This window comes from Olea europaea, chromosome 1 (assembly GCF_002742605.1).
Source record: "Olea europaea var. sylvestris chromosome 1, O_europaea_v1, whole genome shotgun sequence".
Classification (NCBI taxonomy): Eukaryota; Viridiplantae; Streptophyta; class Magnoliopsida; order Lamiales; family Oleaceae; genus Olea; species Olea europaea.
This window is the reverse complement of record NC_036237.1, coordinates 26,234,146-26,244,715: the sequence shown is the minus strand read 5'-3', so window position 1 is coordinate 26,244,715 and position 10,570 is coordinate 26,234,146.

Below are 10,570 nucleotides of genomic sequence, written 5' to 3'. Positions count from 1 at the left end.
GCAATGAAAAGTTTCAAGTTCGACATAATGCTGGGATCGTACTACATGCTGCAGATTTATGGGCGAGAACTTGTACATGCCGTGATTAGCAGTTATCTAGAATTTCTTGTTGCCATGTGAAGGCCTCAGTTGTATCTGAAGCCTTAATGTGATGGAGTTCATAGATGACATCTACAATGAAGGATGCATATATCAGGACATATATGCCATCAATTTTCCCCATCACAGGTCCGGACTCATGGCCTACCTCGGGCCTAGACCCTCTGGATCCACCAGTATACACAAAGGGGGTTGGGAGGCCAAAGAAAAACAGAAGAAAAAAGCAAATGACAATTTCAGGAACACCAGCTGGCCAACGAAAAAGATCGGGACTGATAATGACATGTACGAAATGTGGTGAACCAGAACACAATAGGAGAGGCTGCAAAAGGGCATCACCTCTAGCACCTAATTCGCATTCATCTATCTGCAAGTCCCCATGCTCACTTCTTTTTACTTTTGTTTTTGTTCCTTCTTGTACAGGTAGTGCAATGAAGTTAGTGGATATAATGTAGCACCTTAACAACCTATTTTTGATGTTTATGAAGTATTAGATAGAATTTATCATAGTCAGAACATATCTTTGTTGCATGGTGGATATTTAGCACTTTTGAAATGAAGAGTTGCCTCTGAATTGTTATATTATATTTATTGGTTAATTTTTTGTTGAGATTTTGCTTAGTTGGTGGCTGAATTGTGTCCAAGATGCTGTGATCAAATTGGTATATTTAGGGACTTTGTATTGCTGTTTATAAATAGGCTGTAATAGAAGAAAACAGTGATGGTTTTTGCAAAGATTTTTGAAAAGTGGGGACCTTATGCACAAATACTTTGAAAGATAGGAAAGTTTTTCGCAAAAATATTTTAAAGATAGGGATGTTTTAGACTAAGTTATTCCTATGTAGGGATTATTATCACAAGGTTTCATCCTCACCATTGGGCCAAATGGATCATTCACCATTGAAATCTTATGGGTGCTTTACAAAAATAAATTTGCACTTGTTCTTTTCAATTTACCCCTTGATTACACCCTTAATAAGCATGAAAATGAAAATGAACATCGTCAGTCCATCGACAACCCATTCAATATATATCTTTATTTATCATTCTAAATTTTTAGCAATCGACCTGATAGCAACCATAATGGCTACTTTCGAAATACAAGGTTCTTCACTCATTTTTTCTTTATTTAGTGTAATAATTTCATCCATTATTTTTGTGTGGATGCTTAGTGTTAGTATAACTATTTGAAGGGGGGAAGAATGGGTGTAAATGGGTTGAGACTGTTTTGCCCTTAGTATTTGAAAAGAAAACGATAATTTTGTACTGAATTAACGGAACAAGTGACGGTCAGTGGACAGAAGGACATTTTTCGCAAAGAAAGATAGAAATAAAGGCAAAAATGTCAAAAAATGAAAGATGAGAACCTTTTCAACAATAAACCCGAAAGGTATGAACATTTTGTTCTAATTATTCAATAAATGTCTTTTTCATCCTTCATGTCGAGATTGTTAAAAAAAAAAAAAAAATTAATTAACAAATATTCCTTGGATTGAGGTTAAGAGAAGCCAAGATATTTTGTGTTGTAAATGAGGTAAATGAACCCTCGTTTAGTGTGATTAAAATAAAATTTTTAACAGATTTTGATAAAAATTAATGAAATGTACAGTTAAAAAGTTGTGAATCACATGAAATATAAGTTAAAATTAATTATTGACTTTAATTTATATTAAAATATAAAAACATAAATTTTATTTCCCACTAAATGTGAGCTAAATAAAATAAATAAGTATCTCATGAAATTTAAAGGTATAAACATGTTTTTAATTTTTATTTCAATGTATTAAATATGTTTTTAATTGAAAACTAAATAAATATTAGGAAACTGGGCAGTAACAGTCTAGATACTTGCTTTCGAATGTAAGAGATTATAAATCAACATATTTTTGGTATACATTTGAGTTAGGCAATCTTCAACTTTACATCAAAATTCAAAATTTGAGGTAAATTTTGTATCATTTTGCATTAAATCTTGCACCAAATTGAAAATCATCTTCAATTCATTACAACAAAACTTACGTCAAATGAACATGTTCAATCATTTTCTTCTCTTGATTCTTAACTATTTATTTATTTGAAAAATTATTTACTTATTTATTTTACAATTAAATAAATTACTAAATAATTAATTATTTTAAATTAATGAAAATATTGAATTCATTAATAAATTTAAAAAATATAGTACAATTAATATAAATATCGTAAATAAAAAAAATACTAAATCATGTAATTAAAAATAGTGTAATACGTTTTCAAACTCCCGATATTATGATATTACGAAGTCAAATTAGTATTGCAATTTAATTATTTTGACGGCATTGAAGGATGTGGAAGTGATCTACCAGATTACTAAATTATTCATTTGTTTTATGTATTGTGTTCCTTAAATAATTTTAGAGCGACATATGTATGTGGTTGTTGTGACATTTTCGTATTAACTTTAAATAATCATATTTGTTACATTTTAAAGCTTTTTGAGTGCTTTTATATTAATTAGTTCCTTAATTATTATTGATTACATTATTAAAATTTATTACAAATGCACGTAGTAGTAGTAGTAGTAGCAGCAGCAACAGCAGCAGCAGTAGTAGTAATAATAATAATAATAATAATAATAATAATAATAATAATTTGCTGTATTAAAAAACGTAAAACAAAAGTGGACACAAATACCCATAACCAAGTTTTTTGCGAAGAAAAAGAGAATGACAAAATTGTATTTAACCATTTTGGTGCAAACTAGTGTAATAGGATGGAGGAGATTTGCTCCAAATATTTGGTGTAATTTCGTGAATTATGGTGAAATGGTGTAACACTAGAGATGCACTTAAGTTATATTTTTAGCCCCTGTTCGATGCTTATTATTTGAGAAAAATAATGTTTTGAATGATATTTTTAGGAGAATGTGTGGTTAATAAGCATGAAAAAGTTTAAATTTACGTGTAGAATATTTTATTATGTGAATGTATGGTTGAAAATGAATATGTAGAAAAAAAGAATTTCGAATACTGGTTGTCAACCCAAGGCTTGAGTTTTGAGTATTATTTAATTAGAATATGATTGTATTTGTTTATTTTAAAATGAAATTTCCTTTTTGTAATGGAATGGTTATTAATAACAGAATCAAAACGTCATGCACGAGAGTTTGGATTTCGTGAGAGATAAGATTGTAAAAAAAATTTATGCAGTAGAAAATCCATGTTTTTAACATTCGTGGTTTGCTCCAATTTTGGAATTTTCACGTAAATTTTTAGTGTTCTTATCCTCTATTTATATTTTAATTTGATTTCTAAATAAATTCACTGACGAGAATCCAATAGACAAATCGAAAAATTGATCTCAAATAGCAATAAAATTCAATACAATAATTAACAAACATACAATATAAATTTATTTGAAAACTATGTTCATTTGGGTTTAGTCCCACCTACTAAAGTAGCCAGAATAATTAAGTATTAACTCTTTCGAGTGAGAGAGAAGCCACAGTGCTATTAGTGTTGGTTTATTGTATAGAGAGATGGTTGCTGTTTAAACGACAAAGAAATATTTTAAGTTTAATTCGTAGGAGCGTAATTAAATTCTAAGAAAATTAAGATAAAAGAAAGAAAGTAGATGAAAAGAAATTGAATGAAGAGAAATCCAAGGCAAGTGATTAATACTTTTTCTTTAAGACAAAATTGTCCCAACGCTGCCAGTGAATTACAGCACTTGTCTACCAAAATATAACGAATACAACTTGTGGTTGAAGCACTTCAAACCACAAGTAATAGAGAACTCAAACGAAATTCTTCCCTCTACAAGAAATGATTTTTGGAGAGTTTTTGCAAGATTTTTTGATATAGTGCTCAATTGAAATGAAATGGAATGCATAATGGACGTTCAAAGGATCTTATTTATAAAAAAGGAGAAGTAGTGAGTGAGATGACATGAAGGGAAGCATCATTTACTGTTGCTCGCCTATCGATGACCTCTCGCTCAAGCACCAATGACATTTTCTACTAAAAAATTTCGCCTGCTTGCCTAAGTGCTCGAGTTAGACAAATTCCTGGGCCAGTTTTCCTCTTTTCTTTCCAACTTCGGATCACAATTTCTCATTCTTCCGGAATTGATTATGATATTCCAAATACACCACGACAATCTACTCGACGAGTAGAAATAAGTTAATCTATTTATAGTTATACTTAATTATCAAATCAAGTCTGAATATATAGCTGAAATTGACAAAAACTCAATTTTCATGTTTTATATTTAACCAAAATTTTTAATCTTTAAACTAAATTCCAACAGTCAGTGCATTGAACAATAAACAAATATGTCACATGTTTCTTCTTTTTACGGTTGTCCATTCATGGCCAATCTAACATTACTCAACATACCCTTCGATGATTAAAATGATTGATTAAAAAAAAAAAAAACACGCATTGAAGCCTAATTAATCTTTTGGAGTGTGAGAGAGAATGTATAATATTCTTAATATATATTTAGCCCCCGTTTGGCTCCATTCTTTTCAAATTTTAATGATTAGAATAATATTTTTTTGAAAATTGTGTGATAGAAAAAGAATGAAAAGTTTTCGATTTACATATATTATTATTTTATGAAAGATTGTGCGGTTAAAAATAAGAGAGAGAAAGAAAATGGGGACCAAACGGGGGCTTAGTACGTTCAACTAGATAATATGACAAACAAATATCTTAGCTTCTATTTCTTATAAAGTTCATTCTTAGGGCATCTTCGATGGGCATCTTTTGATACTATATTGCACTAAAATTTGGTACAAACGTCCCTCCAACTGTTGCACTATATTTGGTGCAATACTGTTCATTGCACCTTTTTTGCACCAAATGGTGCAATGTCCCTTTTGCCATTCTTTTTCATTTTTCAAAGATAATAGTTAAGGGCATTAGTGTCATTTTTGTTCTATACTAATAATAATAACAATTAATTACATTATTAATTATATTGTTAAATTTTATTATTTTTGATAATATAATCAATAATAATTAAGGATTTTTTTTAATTAGTAATAATTTTCGTAAATTTAACATAATTGTTTATAATAAATTAATAATATAATCAATTATTTTCGTCAATTTAACATAATATATAAAACATGTAAATAATTTAGTAACCAATAATAATTCAATATATTTGTTAATTTAACGTAGTTATGATTTAGTAATTTATATAGTTATAAAATAAATAAATAGTTTTTTTTTTAAAAAAATAAATTCATTGTCAAAAATCGAAAGAATGAATGAAATAATAAAATATTGTTCATTTGATGTAAGTTTTGGTATAATTGTTAGAGATAAATTTTAGTTTTGTGGAAGATTTGTTGCAAAATTTGGTACAAAATGATACAAATTTTGGTGCAATGTTAAAGATGACCTTATATATCATGTCTTTAGTACATAAAATGATTCAGGTACATTGACCAAGTACTAAAGCTAGTATGATTGTTTTAGTGTTAAGTAATCAATTCCTAGAAATCCAAAAGGAGAGAAACATCTATTTTGTTTTATTTAACTCATTGCTTATGGGTTAGGAAAATTGGCAAGGGTGAATCACTGCAGTAAATGTCAAAAGTTTCACATCGTACTATTAGAGAAATGTGGTGCTATTGATAAAGTTTGTTTAGAAAACTATATATACTTAATTTTTTAATTTTTATGTACTCTTTTTTTTATTGTTTTCCTGTCTCATTAAAGGGTATGAAATTTCTTTTCCACCATCTCACGTTTGTACTTTGTTCTTCCAATGAGATACATCGATCGAGTTCTTGAAGATTTGAATATTCTCGTAGTGACAATTATCAACAATTTGATAGAAAATGTAGTTGATTTAGATCATCAAATAGCGATATGTTTTTGGGATTCTATTTAACTCTATTTTTTTTAATATTATCAATTACGTATGTAATTAGTTTGAATAGATGAATCTAATAGATTGATTGCATTATCCGTCTCCCTGTGATGAATTTATAAATTATTTATAAATTGATCAAACTTCATTCTTAATCATATATTTAATGGAAACACGACAAGTTTCTCCTACAGTTACAAATCAATGTACAATGAATACAATAGATATTAAGAATTTCTCTTTACAATTTATACCTCTTGGCTCCTGAAAAGTTGCACTGGCCAAAGAATTCAAACTCTTGGAAGCATGTTGCAGACGAACTGGGCCTACTAGATAGAAAAAGAAAGTGAAAATTGTTCGTTAAAATCCCGCAAGCGTACGGGTTCGTTGTACAAGTAATAATTGTGATGAAAGAGTTATCATCCCACAAAGAATAATGTCTAATTCCAGTGTATTCGATATAATTAAATTTGTGAGATTAACTAAACGTTGACGTTTGTTTGAATAGCTAATTAAGTTCTATAACTAAAAAATTGCAAAATTTATGAGAATTTATTTTAGAATTCAGATGAGTGAATATATTGGATTTTCGACGCCACTGATCAACTCTTAGTTCTAATTCTCGACCTCTGACAATTATCTCAACTCATGTAATTGTGACGATCGATAATTCCACATTTATTTATTATTCTTTCCCAAAATATAATAAACCTATGATTACCACGAAACGATCCTATTCCTAGTCCGAATTCATATGGCAAACACGCATTGATATATAGGATTATCACATATGATCGCATACGTTACAAATATTATTCCTAACATTCATTGTCATGCGTTCCAATATCAGTGTTCTAAATACTGTGAGTTTTCCAACACTACGAATAAGAAACTTATTGTCCTAATGGTGCGCAAACATTAAAACAAAATAGATATGGATATTAAAGAAACCACAACGCAAGAATTAAGATAAAAACATAAGGTTTTGAATTAAAAACTAGGAGTTAATTAGTTTTGTCATCCATCCAATACAAAGATGTCTAACCTAGCTTATTAATGTATGAAAAATAGGAAAAATAAAGGAACGACATCACCTGAATCATTAAGGTATGAAAAGAATCTGAAATCCTCCACTTTATACCTTCAATTTCGGATCCAAGTGATGAAGTCTTGTTCTTCAATGTATACCCCGCTCTTTTTTCCTCTTTGTCGGCTTCCAATCTCATCAAAATTAGGTATCCCGTATTTTTGTCGACTTTTGGTATAAATATCGTACAAAGAATTGTAAACCAAAACTTTCCAAAACAAAATAAGGAAATAGAATTTTTTTTGTCGGAATTGAACCATGCGTACGCATAGTACATTTTGGTGCGTACGCATAGCCATCAATTTAGCTTCGGAAGTTCAATTTTTCAATCGTGCGTACGCAGGACCTGGAAGCCCATGCGTACACACAGTTCAACTATTTTAGGGGTCAATTTGCAATTTGGTCCCTAAACTTTATGAAGTGTGTGTGTTGGTCCTTTTCCAAAATTTTTTGTCCCATTAGCTTCTCTTCAACTTCAATTGACTCTTGGTGTTCTCAACTCATCGTTCTTTGATCCAATTCAACTTTTGAATTATTACATTCTAGTCCCCAAACTTTGCCTTGATGTAATTGAGTCATTTTTCTTGTTTATTTTCTTTATTTTCGTATCTTCCATTGATTGTAACCTACACACAATATATAAATAGGATTAAGTCATATTCCATCAAATTCTTTAACAAATACTCAATTTTAATGGTTTAAATAAGTGTATAAAATACGCTTATCAAACACCCCCAAACTTAAACATTTGTTTGCCCTCAAACAATTTATAGCCTAATCCAATTAAACTTTGGTTAGATGGTATGCTGTTAGTCTCAGGATTGGATAATTGTGTCATTACTTTGAAAAGTGTCCAAATTACACAATTGAAATTAATTTCCCCTTAATCAATGTGAAACTTAAAGTGTGTTTGTGAATATTCATGTAAACATCTTAACGCTAATAACTGGTTTGATTCCCAACCTGTAGTAGTCAATTATTTCCTTTCCTCACTCGTAAGATACACACCCCCAAACTTAAGATTTTTACTCACTTTTCCCGACGTATGCACTAAGGTTGATTTTTAGCTAATTCTAATCCTTACCCTCTCTCATTTGGATAGATCGTAACTACTATAGATTCCCATCTCGACTCATAAGGATTCTCCCATATTTTTGATTACTTCGGCTTCTAAGACTCAATTGAGCTCGTGACCCATTGTCAAAGGTATAAGTCCCTTGAATAGTTGTTCGAGACTTAATCTTGGCACTTGGTATATATATATATATATACATATACTTCTTTCCATTAAGTGACTAAGTGACCCCTGTAGAGAGTTTTCAGCCGGTGACTCCCAAGTCAAATGACCATAGGGCACCAGGTTTTAAGGACCCTTGCAAGCTTAATTGCTAAAGTTAAAAAGGCTCCGAAGAGAAATTCTTTTTACTTCTTTTAATTGTCAAGATTAGTGCAATGCCCCTTATTAAACACCTATTCTTGAAACCGACCCCTAACTCAAGGTTTTCGTCTCAATTCGTCTTATTGGCTTTAGATAATCCACACAATCATTTCACACATGGAATCCTTACTTATATCAATGTTTCTCTATATTAGTTTAATCATTTCCAAATTCTCCTAAAAGAAGTTTTATTGAATCAACTATGTTCAACTTTCTCCTTATACAAACCAAGTCATCAATTCACAATGCAGAACATGAATATCGTGCTCAATAAAGATCAAGTTTCACATCAACAAGTGTCAATTAACTCAACATATAATTCTTCCACGGTTCTTAGTTAATTACACAGTTCCAATATATGCTTCATTGCCAGCAAGGCCATCCAACCCACACAAGCACACAAAAGTTAAAAACAACACACAAATATTAATTTTTTTTTATATAAAGATAAAACATACCAATCATGCGAAATCATGCGAAAACAAGTAAACATGAAGATAAAAGATAAAATCACCCCCAAACTTAACAGGTGCATTGTCCCCAATGTACCACAATAAGGAATAAAATGCAAAAAGGAGGGTGCGAAAGGAATTGAGAACTGCCCTGGTCAATTAGCCTATCAGTACTTCGACGTAAATCAAAGACATCTTCTTGAGTCCTGCTCGCGCTGGCTCGTACAATCCCAATGTCAGTTTGTAAATCTTGTACCCGTAAATCCAGGGCGGTAAATGATTGCTGCAACTGTTGAACATCCCTACTCAGCCCGATCATCGTCGCAAACATCTGTGGCAGTACGGGGGCATCAGCTGGTGGCTCATGTTGCGGGTTCGGGTGGATGTCAACGTCATCCTCATGGCCTGCCTCATCCTGGTTATCTTGTCGTCCTTGTTTGTACTGATTGACTTTTCTCCAAGAGTTTTGGGCGGAGAGAATGTTGATTGGGGCAGCAGGACATATTGCCTGCTCAGTTGGTAGGAGCTGCACTTCGTAAGCCCTGCATATTCTACAGATAAGGCTTGGAAATATGAGTGTGTGTCGTGGGTCTACTTCAGTAGCGCGGGCACAAATCAGATTATAGATGTGAGTACCCAAGTCAAATTTGAGCCCTCTAGCTAGATGGTAGAGCAAAGCAGCTTTAGTGTGATCGAACTTGTAATGATGCTTGGAGGGATCAACATTGTAGCAAACAAACATCATTAGAACCATGAGGGACTCAGTTAAATTACTGTATAAGAAATCCAGTCGACGGAGCGGCCAGGCATCTGCTCTTCCTTACAACACCTGTGCTAACTCTGGCCAATTCTGCTCTGGTGGTATCGGGATGATTCCTTCTTAATTCAATTCAAGGTATTCATTAATGACCTCAAGTGTGAACATAAACCATTTATCCCGCACCCAGGTTCGGTGCTGGTGATCGGTCCCAGGCTCGATGATGGAGAAGTTGAAATTTGTGTAGAACTCTTGAACAAGTGTAGGATAAATAGCAAATGGTTTAGCTATCACCTTTTCCCAGCCCGCACGATGGATTAATGTCTCAATTTCAAACCCCGGGAAATCTTCCAAAGCCACTTCCCGCTCTGGTAAAATAGTCCATTTGGTGACTATTTGCTCAAATCGAAGCTTATGCTCTGGGCTTAGGAATCTTCGCATGCCGCCTTTATCAACTCGAGAGCGGCCTAGGTTGGACGAAGAAGAGGTTTTGCCTTTCCCCTTTGAAGTGGATGGAGCGTCGCATGTGCGTTTGGGAGGCATTTCTGCAAAAGGCACAAAATAAGCAAATGAGATACATGAACGGGGTAATTGTTATCAAGAGAATACCATAAGTACCAAACGAAGAGCAAAGTGTAGTGCTATGTGTGGGGAAGAACACGGAAGGGCGGTGGAAGGGGTGGTAAGTACAACGTGTAGTTTCCCTCCAATTTCAAGTTATACAATAGAGTGGATGCAAGCAAGTATAAGGTGTCGTTAAATTGAGGAAAGCCCCAGTGTTGTGCAACAATTCAAGCTAAAATGTAGACCAATGAGTCTTTTGGACAATTAAACAAACACTTTGTGGGCAATGTTGTAGCAAGAATGTCCAT